This window comes from Podarcis filfolensis (genome assembly GCF_964270895.1).
Source record: "Podarcis filfolensis genome assembly, chromosome: 8".
NCBI classification, from domain to species: Eukaryota; Metazoa; Chordata; class Lepidosauria; order Squamata; family Lacertidae; genus Podarcis; species Podarcis filfolensis.
The window spans coordinates 21,897,828-21,911,102 of record NC_139611.1 but is presented as its reverse complement, the minus strand read 5'-3'; positions in this window follow the sequence as shown (position 1 = coordinate 21,911,102).

Genomic DNA, 13,275 nt, shown 5'->3' with positions numbered 1-13,275 from the left:
ACTGCAGTCAACTCCCTTGCAAAACTACAATTCCCAGCACCCTTCTCAAACTACAGTTCCCAGGGTTTTCTGGGGAAAGTAATGTAGAAGCATAGAACCATAGACTTGAAAGAGATCCTGGGGGTCATCTAGTTCAACTCCCTGCAATCCAGGAATATCAATCATACACGACAGCAACCTTTGCTTAAAAACCACCCAGGAAGGCAGGTTTTAATGCTTTAATGCAGGCATAGGCAACCTCGGTCCTCCAGATGTTTTGGGACTACTATTCCCATCAACCCTGGCTAACAGGACCAGTGGTCAGGGATGATGGGAATTGTAATCCCAAACGTCTGGCGGGCCGAGGTTGCCTATGCCTGCTTTAATGACATGGGGTGGATGTGCCCAACAACAGTGCCAGTGGTGGCGACTTCAGGGTAGAAGCCCAGAAGCTGGGGTGTGCAGTCATAGAGGAGGTGCAATCCTCTAGATACAGCCCAGTATCTTTCAACATCAAATGGCTGGGTAAAGGGGAATGTCATTAGGGTCACAATTTAGTGCTGTATGTTGAGTTAGACCATTGGCACTGCCTGGCAGCAGAGTTTCAGACAGGGTTCTCTGCCAGCCCAGCTTGTAGATGCTGAAGATGGAGCCACTGGGCTGCTTCTCTTTTCTCTGGGATTGTGTGTGTGTGTGGCAGGCCTGGTTAGTAACTCGGTTCCTCCTGAAAGTTACCGTATTTTTCGCTCCATAAGATGCACCTGACCATAAGATGCACCTAGTTTTTAGAGGAGGAAAACAAGAAAAAAAATATTCTGAACGAAACACTGGATGTATGATTTGTTGTGGTTCATGCTGTGGCCACAGACATATGATTTGACAGTGAGTTTGGGGTGACCCAATGCAAAAATCCTGAGGATCCATGTGGATCCGTGCTTTGTAACCATGTTTTTGCGCCATTGCAGCCCCATGAAACAGTGGGTGCGTGTGGTTTTTGGTGCAGGCTGTAGCCATGGACATGCTATGTGATCTGATGGTGAATTTGGGGTGATCCAATGCAAAGATCCTGAGGATCCATTTGCTTTTACCTCCCCGCCTCCCAGGCAGCCTCATTTATCTCTAGAGTCCCTTATCTCCCTCCTGATCCCATGCCGATCAACTGCTCAGTGGCTTTCTTTCAACACCCCCTTCCCTCTTTCTAAAAAAAAAAAAAAGCACAGTTTGCTTTTTGCAATTTAGCTCCAGGAACCACACATTCGCTCCATAAGATGCACAGACATTTTCCCTTACTTTTTAGGAGGAAAAAAGTGCATCTTATGGAGCGAAAAATACGGTAAAAATGTGGGTGACAGATGCACCTCAGCAGGGAGGGTATTCCTCAAATGGGGAGCCACTACCAAGAAGACCCTGTTGTGGGTCAGTGCTAACCAGCTAGTGCTCACCAGCAGCACCAATAACAGAACACTGTCAATTCCCATGGTGTCTTGGCAGGAACTTTGTATGTGTGTTAGGTCAAGGGAAACAGTGCTGTAATATGCTTGAGGGGGGTTATTTAAAAGGTGCTTTTTCTGGTCTATTTTAGTTTATGGGGAGCAATAAAGCACATTGATCTGCCAGATGCTCAGTAAGAATCTCTGTTGCCTGGCAACAGCTTCGACTTTAGCAGGTACCTATGTATGACAAGCCCCTGGGAGGGAAGAGGTCAGCTACTCGGTTACTTAGCCAGGGTTCTCCCATTTTTCCAATCTTAAATTCAGTTCTCCATATTTCTGCAGCAATTTGTGGTTGATTGGTTTTTAAATCCTCCTGAAAACTCATCAGCATTTCAGTGCAAATTTTTTCTACTCTATTCTGCCTGAGTCAGACTCTGCCTGGACTAGATCACCTTTGACGACTCCTCTGACTTCACAATTACATGATTCTCTTAATAAATGCATTTTTGTACATAGTTTTGACTAAGGCAGATATTTTTGCCAGCAATTGTTCCTAATGTAATGCATTTTAGTATGTTACTTTCACTAATAGGTTTTTGGTTTTTTTTGCACTTTCCTCTGATGTACACATTCTTGTAAACATTGCTTGGCTGGAGAACTGCTTTGCAAAATTCAGATACGTGCAAATTTCAAAGGTTCTCGTGCTGTTTTGGAATGTGAAAATTTGATAGAATTGGCTTTACGTGCAACTGAGTTGAATTTCTCCCCCATCCCTGTCTCCAACTCAGTCTCTTCAGTATTGCCAATGGCTCTACTCTGAGTAGGTCTAACACTGGATACAGCCCAAGTGTTCTCATCCTGGTAGCTAAATAGGAATCTGGGCAATCAGAATGTTCAAGATTACCATTAAAAGAACATGAAGCTGTCTTTCCTGGGATCATCGTAGCCACACAGAAAATATGAATCAAGTTGTTGCAGTTGTTTTCTCATTTTTTTTTAAAAAAAGACTAGTTTACTTCAAATTACAAAATATTATTTACAAAATAAGAAGAAATGGTGTAAAAGCAAAAAAACAGGCAAAAAAAGACACAATACCGTAATGGCAATTTCAATAAGTAAAGACACAGACGGTACACCAACATACATTTAAGCCATATTTAAAACACATCTGCCCCCCCCCCAACAATCCTAGGAACTATAGTTTATCCTCACGGATCTACAATTTCCAGCACCCTTAACCACAGTAGACCCACAACTTACACTGTGATTACATTCCGAGAATAGCTCGTAAAGCCATAATCGTGTATAGTCAAATTGCATTGGGTGCAATGACAGGGGGGAGTGCCAAAGTTATTTTCCCAGGTGCTCACCCCCTGTCCAACCCTATTATATTATATTATTATATTATTATAGTATAGTATATTATATTTATTATATTATATTGTATTGTATTGTATTGTATTGTATTGTATTTGTATTGTATTATATTATATTATATTATATTATATTATATTATATTACCAAGTGCATAAAACTGAATAGGCACAAGTTAAATGTGCGCAAGTTGCAGGTCTACTGTACATTGTCCCAGGAATCTTTGTGCAGGGAGAAAGTGTTTTATATGCATGGCGTGTTTGCAGAGATTGGCACATTTCGAAAACATTCTTAGACTTCAAAAGACAATGCTTTCCCTTACAAAATCTTGCCGACATTATTATTATTATTTTTAAGCTGTCCCCTTGGAGAAGAGGTGCCACCATTCTCAAGGAGCTTTCCTGGCGCCCAGTGAGGGAGGTGCTAATGGAAGGAACCAAACGCTGTACAATTTATGTCATAAAACTTATACCCCTAGGCTCATATGTATCAGCAATAATTCACATTTCAAAAAGTCTTGATTCATCATCCCAACTCATCATGGTTGATCATTAACAAGTGGCAATTGAAGCATTATGGATGGATAGATGGGAAGGACCTTTTAGAAGGCACTTTGATCTGTTGTCAGGATCTTTGCAGCCACTGTTCTTCCAGGAAAGGGCATAGTCCACCCTGAAGTGCTTTGCCTTAGGCCCATCCCAAAGGCATGAGACTTCTTTGAACATAAGAAGAGCCCGGCTGGATCAGACCAAAGGCCACCTAGATTCTGTCCTCAAAGTGATCAACCATACATCTATGGGCTACACCCCATACCTTCAAGATCAGATACAGTAGGCCTCTGAATACCAGTTCCTTGTTAGCAATAGGTAAGCAATAGGCATCCCGTCCTAAGTTTGTGCAGTGCTTACACATCTTCCCATGAATCAGTTGTTCATCCCACACATTTCAATGCATTTCCTTGTGATTTCTTAACCACAAAAGTCTCTCTCCATATTTTTTTAAAAGTGGATTTGTTGCACCCGGGCAACTGAATGCTTGAATCCACTTTAACCGAGCGAGCCTAAATTTCAGGTCTGCACCTGAACTCTTTCTGCAAAATAGTGATCATATGACAGCACCCTGGGGGAAAGTGCCGAGATCTTGCGATCCCCTTAATGCATTAGCTTCTGATCTGTAACTGAGGGCAATTCAAGGTGATGAGTATCTATTCTATAGTTTAGAAAAAGTTGGTTTGCTCTGCATTTGGACATGCCTTAAGATATTGTAACCAAATTTTGCACAAAGGTTCCTGAGTTCCAACAGTAGGTTTTCCTCTACATCTGGATACAACTGGGCTCCGTTTGGATCAAGAAGGTGCACTCAACCTTGCAGAACTGCACTGATTTTTTCTGCTTTCTTAGAATTTCCCAAGGAAATCCCAAGGCACAAGGCTGCTATTTCCCTATACAATGGTATACCTCTGGTTGTGAACAGGATCCGTTCTGGAGCCCCATTTGCAACCTGAAAGGAAGGCAACCTGCGTCTGCACGTCTACGCACACATGGGTTGTGATTTGCTGCTTCTGCGCATGCGCACGACGTCATTTTGTGCATCTGCGCATGCGCAAGTAGCGAAACCCAGAAGTAACCCTTTCTGGTGCTTCCAGGTCACTGGGGGACGCAACCTGAAAAAACGTATCATGAAGCAAACGTAAAAAGAGGTATGACTGTAGTGTCCTAAACGGCTTGGGACCAAATTCCTTGAAGGACCGTCTTCCTCTCTTATGTGAATCTGCTCAGCTTTTCAGAATGGGATTTGTGTCCTTCTTGCATGTGCCATTGGCATGGCAAGACATGAGAGGCCATCCCATGCAGTGGTGCCTCATATGGGGAAGGTCCATGGCTCAGTGGTAGAGCACCTGCTTTGCATGCCGAAGGTCCCAGGTTCAATCCCCAGCATCTCCAGGTAAGGCTAGGAGAGACCCATACCAGAAATCAATGCAGGCAACAGTGAGCTAGATGGACCAACGGTCTGACTCAATCCAAGGCATCTTCCTATATGGAACCCCCTGCCTCAGGAACTTGAGTTCCCTTATTCCTTATTTGTGCTCTACAGTTAGTTGAAAACATGCCTTCTTAAACTTAATTGGGAATGCCATTCTTTCATTTGATGTTTCATTTGTTTTGGCTGCTGTTTTCATAGAATCATATAATTGCAGAGTTGGAAGGGACCCCCAAAGCTCATCTACTCCAACCCCTGCAATGCAGGAATCTCCACTAAATCCTACAAGATAGATAGCTATGCAACCTCTTCTTAAAGACCTCAAGGGGGGAGACGCCACCGCCTCTTGCGAGAGTCTGTTCCACTATTGAACAGCTCTTTGTTTTTAGTTGGGTCATTTCTGTTTTAATAGTTGGGTCACTGTTTTGGCTTTTAATATTTGATTTTCTATTTGTAAGCCACTTTGAGCAACTTGCTTGTGGAGGAAGAAAGCTACACACACACACACACACACACACACACACACACACACACACAAATAAAGAGAAAATTATTTACACACACTCACACCACCATTTAATTTATGTTAATATTAATTCTTAAGCAAAGGATCAAAGCAACAATAGGCTAAGAGAGAGCAAGAACAGAACACCATGTCAGTTATGCATAGGGTTGCAATGACATGTTTCAGATGTACATTTTTATTTATGATTGCATTTATATTTTTTTTTTTTAAATACATATTTATTAAGGTTTTACAAAACAAAGAATTCATCATTTCAAAATGTATCATTTCCATACATAAAGCTCAAGAAAAACAAAAATATATGACAGAAAAAAAGAAAAGAAAAAAAATAGAAAAACAGAAAAAAGAAAAACACTCTTTCTTAAATTTATAAAGTTCCATGCCCCTCTGTCTTGACCTCCTCACATCCCCCTTTTTTGTGTTCCACTTTACTCCAATCAGATTCAGCAAATTCAAAACCTTGTTTCAACCATACTTAATGTTATATTCTAATTATTATGTCCCCATTTTCCATTTTTTTAATCCGTACCTCATCTTATAAAATATGACATAATATTGTTCTGTTCATAACCCCTTATCCTTTTTTTCTTAGATTCTTCTTTTCACACACCTTTGACCAAAGTCACACAAACCCTGTTGCTTTTACTTCCCACATCCTATTGACACTCAAAGATTTTACAGTGTTTTTGTAGATAGTCCTTAAACTTTTTCCAATCCTGTTCCATCGATTCTTCTCCCTGGTCACGGATTCTGCCAGTCATTTCAGCCATCTCCATGTAGTCTATCACTTGCGTCTGCCATTCCTCCACGGTGGGTAGATCCTGTGTCTTCCAATATTTAGCTAAAAGTATTCTTGCTGCTGTTGTTGCATACATAAAGAATGTTCTATCTTTCTTTGGCACCCATTGGCCAACTATGCCCAAGAGAAAGGCCTCTGGTTTCTTAGGGAAGGTACTTTTAAATACTTTCTTAAGTTCATTATATATCATTTCCCAGTAAGCCTTAACTCTTGGGCAAGTCCACCAGAGGTGAAAGAATGTTCCCTCAGCTTCTTTACATTTCCAACATTTATTGTCAGGCAGGTGATAAATTTTAGCAAGCTTGACTGGGGTCATGTACCACCTGTAAATCATTTTCATAATGTTCTCCTTTAAGGCAATACATGCCGTAAATTTCATACCGGTGGTCCACAACTGCTCCCAATCAGCAAACATAATATTATGACCTAGATCCTGCGCCCATTTGATCATTGCTGATTTGACCGTTTCATCCTGCGTGTTCCATTTCAACAGCAAGTTATACATCTTTGACAAAATCTTAGTTCTTGGTTCTAACAGTTCTGTTTCCAATTTCGATTTATCCACCTGGAAGCCAATTTTTCTATCCAAATTATAGGCCTCTCTTATTTGATAGTAATGAAGCCAATCTCGCACTTTGTCTTTTAATTTTTCAAAACTCTGCAGTTTCAATCTGTCACCTTCTTGTTCCAAAATTTCCCAATATTTTGGCCATTTAGCCTCCATATTGAGCTTTTTCTGAGCCTTAGCTTCCATAGGTGACAACCACCTTGGGGTTTTACTTTCCAGCAGGTCTTTATATCTTATCCAGACATTAAACAAAGATTTTCTGACAATATGGTTTTTGAATGCCTTATGAGCTTTAACCTTGTCGTACCAAAGATATGCATGCCACCCAAAAACATTATTAAAACCTTCCAAATCCAAAATGTCTGTATTTTCAAGAAGCAGCCAGTCTTTCAGCCAGCAGAATGCTGCTGATTCATAGTACAATTTAAGATCTGGCAGGGCAAATCCACCTCTTTCTTTTGCATCAGTTAAAATTTTAAACTTAATTCTAGGTTTCTTGCCCTGCCAGACAAATCTAGAGATGTCTCTCTGCCACTTCTTGAAACAATCCATCTTGTCCAAAATTTGCAAGGATTGAAATAAAAATAGCATTTTAGGCAATACATTCATTTTTATAGCTGCAATTCGACCCAACAAGGAAAGCTTCAAGTTAGACCAGATTTCTAAATCTTTTTTAACTTCTGCCCAACATTTCTCATAGTTCTCTTTAAATAAGTTCAAATTTTTCGCCGTCATATTAATCCCTAGGTATTTCACTTTCTTAACCACCATTAAACCTGTTTCATTCTGAAACCTATCCTTTTCCATTGGAGTTAAATTCTTCTCTAATACTTTAGTTTTTACCCTGTTTAGTCTAAATCCCGCCACATGACCAAATTCTTTAATCAATTCCAAAGCTCTTTTCATACTGGATTCCGGCTCCTGTAAAGTTAGAACCAAATCATCTGCAAAGGCTTTCAATTTATATTGTTTGGCTCCGACCTGAATACCTTTTACAAATCGGTCCCCTCTTATCATGTTTAGCAGCACCTCCAGGACCGAGATAAATAATAATGGAGAGATAGGGCAGCCCTGACGTGTTCCTTTTTCTATCCTAAAATCTTCAGTCACCACATTGTTTACAATCAATTTCGCTTTTTGTTCTGAATATATTGCTCCTATACCATTTTCGAACCCCTGACCCACTCCCATCCCTTTCAAATTTTTCTTCATAAAACTCCAAGAGATGTTATCAAAGGCTTTCTCCGCATCAATAAAAACTAAAACAGCTTTCGTGTTGATATTCCTTTGCAACAACTCCAGAATGTCAATTATATTCCTTGTGTTATCAGACAAGTGTCTGCCTGGGAGAAAGCCTGCCTGGTCCTTATGTATTACTTCCATTAATACTTTTTTAAGTCTGCTAGCTAAAATGTCTGCAAAGATTTTGTAATCCACATTCAAAAGGGAGATGGGACGGTAGTTCTTTAGTTGTGTCTTTTCAGCTTCTGTCTTGGGTATCAATGTGATGTATGCTTCTTTCCACGATTCAGGCGCCTTTTTCCCTTCCAAAATCTCATTGCACACCTCCTTTAATGGTTGAATTAAGAGATCTTTCAAAGTTCTGTAATATTTGGAGGTTAGTCCGTCCGGTCCTGGAGATTTGCCCAGTTGCATGTTCTGAATGGCACCTTCAATTTCTTGTTCTGTGATTTGCTGGTTCAATACTAATTTATTTTCTGAAGATATTTTTTGTAATCCATTGGTTCTTAAAAATTGGTCTATCTCAGTTTCTTTCTGCGGCCCTTGCGTATAGAGTTTTCCTTACGATATCTTGGTTTCTTAGTAAGGTGTCATTCATCCTCCATCTGAAGGAACCGATAGGTGTTAGTTTCATTTCCATCTTTACCGCATTATGGTCGGAGCAGGTTTTTGGGCAGATTTCCACCTTTTTTATTTTAGGTGCCAGGCCTCTAGTTGTCCAAATTTGGTCGATCCTTGTCCATGTCATTTTGGCTTCAGAAAAGAATGTTCCCTCTCTACCTAGGGGATTTTTGGTCCTCCAAATATCAATTAAGTCCATATTGTCAGTCAGTTCAAAAAAGGTTTTTGGTAGTCTGCCCTCTTTCGTTATGGTCTGTCTTTGTGCTTTATCCATGTTCGTAGACACCACTCCATTCATGTCTCCCATCATAATAATATTGTTATAGTCAATAAAGTCCATCAACGTCTCATGCAATTTCTTGTAAAACTCTGATTTCCCCTCATTTGGTGCATAAATTCCTAAGATCAAAAATTTCTCTCCTTGTGTTTGGATTTCTATTGCCAATATTCTTCCTTGTTCATCTTTAAAAAGAAGCTTTGGTGATAGGCTTTCTTTTGCATAAATTGCCACACCTCTCTTTTTAACCTTGTCTGATGAGATAAATTCTTGGCCTAATTTTTTATTAATTAACACTTTTCTGTGCAGCCTAATCACATGTGTTTCCTGCAAGCAAATTATGTCCAATTGTTCCTTTTTTAATAAATGAAAAACCTTCTTCCTCTTTTCCGGGGAGTTTAGACCGTTGGTATTCCAACTTAATAGTTGCAGAGACATGTTGAGATGGTGTTATTTTCCTCCTGTTGCTCCCGGAAGTGGCGTGTCTTTAGGATCTTTCAATTCCCCAGGTGCAGGTATTAGACTTGATGATCCCGATCCTGGATCGCTTGGCTCTTCAATCCCTTTCTGAAGGTCTTCTCCGTAGTCGTTCAAAAATTTGTCTTTATCTTCCACCGATTTGATTTTAACTTTTTTCCCTCTGAAGGTAAAGGAAATCCCTTGGGGGAATTCCCATCTGAAGATAATCCTATTGCTTCTCAGAAGTTGCACCAGATCACCGTAATTCACTCTGAGCTCCAACAAATGCTTAGGAATATCCTTATAAATTTCCAACCTTGATTCTTGGATCTCTAATGGCGTCTTGAAGTGCGCACTCAGGATTTTGTCTCTTTCCTCCCTCGTTCTGAGGGAGATTAGACAGTCTCTCGACTTAATCTTCCTCCCTCCCTTTCCCAATCTGAATGCGCTCACAATTTTAAAGTCCTTTTCTTCTTCCAAGGGCCAAAATTGTGTAAATTCCTTCGTGAGGTACTCAGTTAGATTTTCATTATCAATTTCCGGTACAGATCTGATCCTTAAATTGTTTTCCTTATTTTTCAGTTCGATCATAGACAGCAGTGCCTGGTGTTCTCCTATCTGTTTGCGCATAGGTTTGATTTCTCCCTGAACTTCTTCAACTTTCTGCTTTGCCTCTTCAGCAATTTTACGGTTTGCAGTAGTGTCTTCCACCAGCTTTCCAATAGTTTGTGCATTTAAGTTTACTTGTTGAGTCAAGTTATTAATGCTTGCGGTGTTTTGGTCTATCTTATCTGACTGGTCAGAAGCTTGTTTACTTAAACCTTCCAACTTTTCAAATATTTTATTTAACACTGAAGTAAAGTCCCCACCTGAGGCCATTCCTTCCGGCCTAGGTTGTTCTATATCTTCCACTTGTGCCACAGGGATTGTGGGGACAGAGGATCTGCGCAGCTGAGAAGTTAAAGTAGTTTGCAGTGTTTTGGCTTTGGCTGATCTTGTCCTTCCGCTCATAACCCTTCTTATCTATGCGTCAAGGTCGGTCTCACAGTCTGTCTTTCTCATGGAAATCCCCAAATCAACAGATGGAAAGTTTCCCCAGTAGGTTGCCAAACCAAATTATTCCACTAGAGGGATACTGTAGTCAGGAAAGCTCAAAAATGTCGCAGTTCATAAAAGTTAAAAGTTCCCTCTAGACGTTAAACAATATCCAATTTGTAAAAGACCTTCAGACTCCTCTAAAATTCCTTAAATTTCCACAGAGTTACTCTTTGGCAAAGATGAGTTGTCTCAGCAAAGTGCGAGATATAAAGTAACAGTTCCAAAGTAGCCTTCAAATTCCAAACCCTGGCAGCTCAGTAGCCAGGGATTCAATGTTCTACAGTCCCGAAGTTCAAAGGAATCGGCTGGAAAAAGCTGATTTTTCACCCCTCCTCCCCTCAATAAAATTGAGAGGGGGTCTTCAAAGCTTGATGTGAGAGTTTGCAACTTATTTATCCCAAAGTCTGGGGCTTGGGTTTTTAAAGAGTCTTTGCTTTGTTCTTGAAACAAAACCCGGGAGACGGACTTCCTGGTTGCGTCTCCCGCTTGTGTGCCAAATTCTTAAATTTATCTTCATAAATCAAATAAAGTCCTCCACTTACGGGTTGAAGTTTGTAGCCGAATAGTCCCAGGAAAAGGGTCAGCGCTCACCGGCAGCAGCTTAGCGGCATCACTCCGCAAAAAGAGCGATCGACTCACAACGCCGCGCCACCCCCGACACGATCCGGAGCTCCTTACGGGGTCCCTTCACGTCGCGGAGGAGCGCTACAGGCGCCCGCCGAGTCCCACGACCACAGGCTATCCCCACCTGTGGGTTTCTAGCAGGGGTCTCCGCTTTGCCGTAGCGGACGACCCGTTTCTGCGGAGCTTCCCCTTCACGAGTGGAAGGAGACCGCCATTACCGTTCGCGCCGCCCCCGGAAGTCTTATGATTGCATTTATAATCCACTTTCCTCCAAGGAGCTCAAGGTGGCCTATATGGTTCTCCCCCTCTCCATATTATTCTTACAACAATGAAAAAGGTGTGGGATTTGAACTGTGGTTTCCCAGGTTCTAGTCCAGCACTCTAACCACTACACAACACAGCCTACAAAACACATGCAGATATAAATACAGAATCACTATGAAATTTTGTTAACTGCAGGTGGTGGCTGCAAGCCTGAGAGTTCTCATCCCATCCCTTGGCACATTTAGTTGTTCTTTTTAATGCAAATCTCTCCCATAATATATATGTAGCTAGTCAACGGAAATTACTCTCTGCTTTTCCAGGGATCACCTTGTTCTTAGGAACTGAAGGTTTCACATTATTCTGAACTGAACACCTACAAGGCATTTGGGTCTTCAGCTGGGAACTTTGCCAGAGATATGCACACGATTCACCCTCTATGATAGTTTACCAAAGGAAGGAACTGCTGCCTTTCTGTTTCCTGTTCCACACTGCTATTGCTCTGCAGCACCACCGCTGCAGCTGGCCAGAGAGTAGAACTGCAGCTTCTAATTCAGCAGGTGCTCAAATTACTTACAAAGCCAGTTGGGTTCCAACCAATCAAATAATGCAGGAGTAGGAACCTTAGGCCCAGGGAACAAATGCCAGCCTCCCCTGAGTTACCTGAATAGTGGCAACTGCTCATTTCCAGACAACCAGACTCACCTTTCCTCCAAACGATGTTGAAACGTTGAATGAAATCAGTCCCTTCTGGTCTCCATGGTCCAAGTCATCCAAAGAAGGCCAACGTTGGAATGTCTAGCTGCTGTAGTATTCTAAGCCTCTCTGTCTAGACCTCTAAGCTCTGAAATTCTGATAATGGGTCTTGCTGGCTTGCATGAGGATAGAGACGGGTCGTGCATAGAAACTAGCCTGCTGAATGAAGGCAAATGTGATTTTTGTTGCCCACCCTTCCACTCCTGCCTCTGGCCCTCTGGTATGTGGCCCCCAGAAGGTTGCCTGGAATGGAATGTGGCCCTTGGGCTGGAAAATGTTCCCCACCTCTGACTTAAGAGACATGTGGCCCTTGGGCTGAAAGTTTCCCAATTCCTGGTCTGTGGTTATCTTGATATCTACCTGCACTCTGAATCCTGCACTGCTCTCAGCTGCCTCTTGGCCTTGCTGTCTGTGACCTAACCTGGACCCTAGCCAAGCCTTGCCAGTAGCCCAGGATGTTGCAGTGCTCTCCCTTTCCCTATGTCTATCCAGCTTCAGATCCCATCTGGTAGGCCACACATGTCTCTGTCACACCCTAAGGCACCGCAGACTTGGAAAGGCAAAACTCCTACACTGCTGGCCTGGAGAACATAGGAGATGCCCTGTTAGATCAGGTCAAAGGCCTGTCTGGTCCAGCATCCTCTTCCCAGATGCCTCAATGGGAAGCCCACAAGCAGGACCTGAATGCAGCAGGGCTCTTCTCACTTGTGATTCCCTGCAGCTGGTATTCAGTACCATACTGCACTGGGTGCAGCCTGCTCTTTCCTTCTGCCTTGTTGCCTGGACAGATGGTGTTACATTGGGTAGTCACTCAGTGCTCTGCTGGTTGCTCTCCATTTTGTCCATGATCTGTTAGGGTTTAGCCCAAGTCTGTGAGCTGGGATTGGACCCTGGATACTGCCTCTGACAACACTATCGCAAAGCAGAACTCATTGTGTTCAGTATGGAGTAATGTTACACACAGAGACACACAGACACAGACACACACACGGATTTTTCACACTCCTAGAGTATGATTTCATCCCCATCTAAAGAGCAGGTGGAAGTAAATTTGGGTTTTCCTGCCTCCACCATCTGAGAAATATTGAGTGAAGCTTATATCATTTCCTGGGAGAGTTTCCAGGCACAAGGCATCGCCCAACCATTCCCTGCACCATCTGATATTAGTGTCAGAACTCCATAGAAAGAAAGCACCAATCTCTGTGAAGGCCTGACTGGAGGAGGAGCAAAGGGACAGAGCAAAATCCTCCCCCAATTCCGACTTGGTTTCAGACCCTG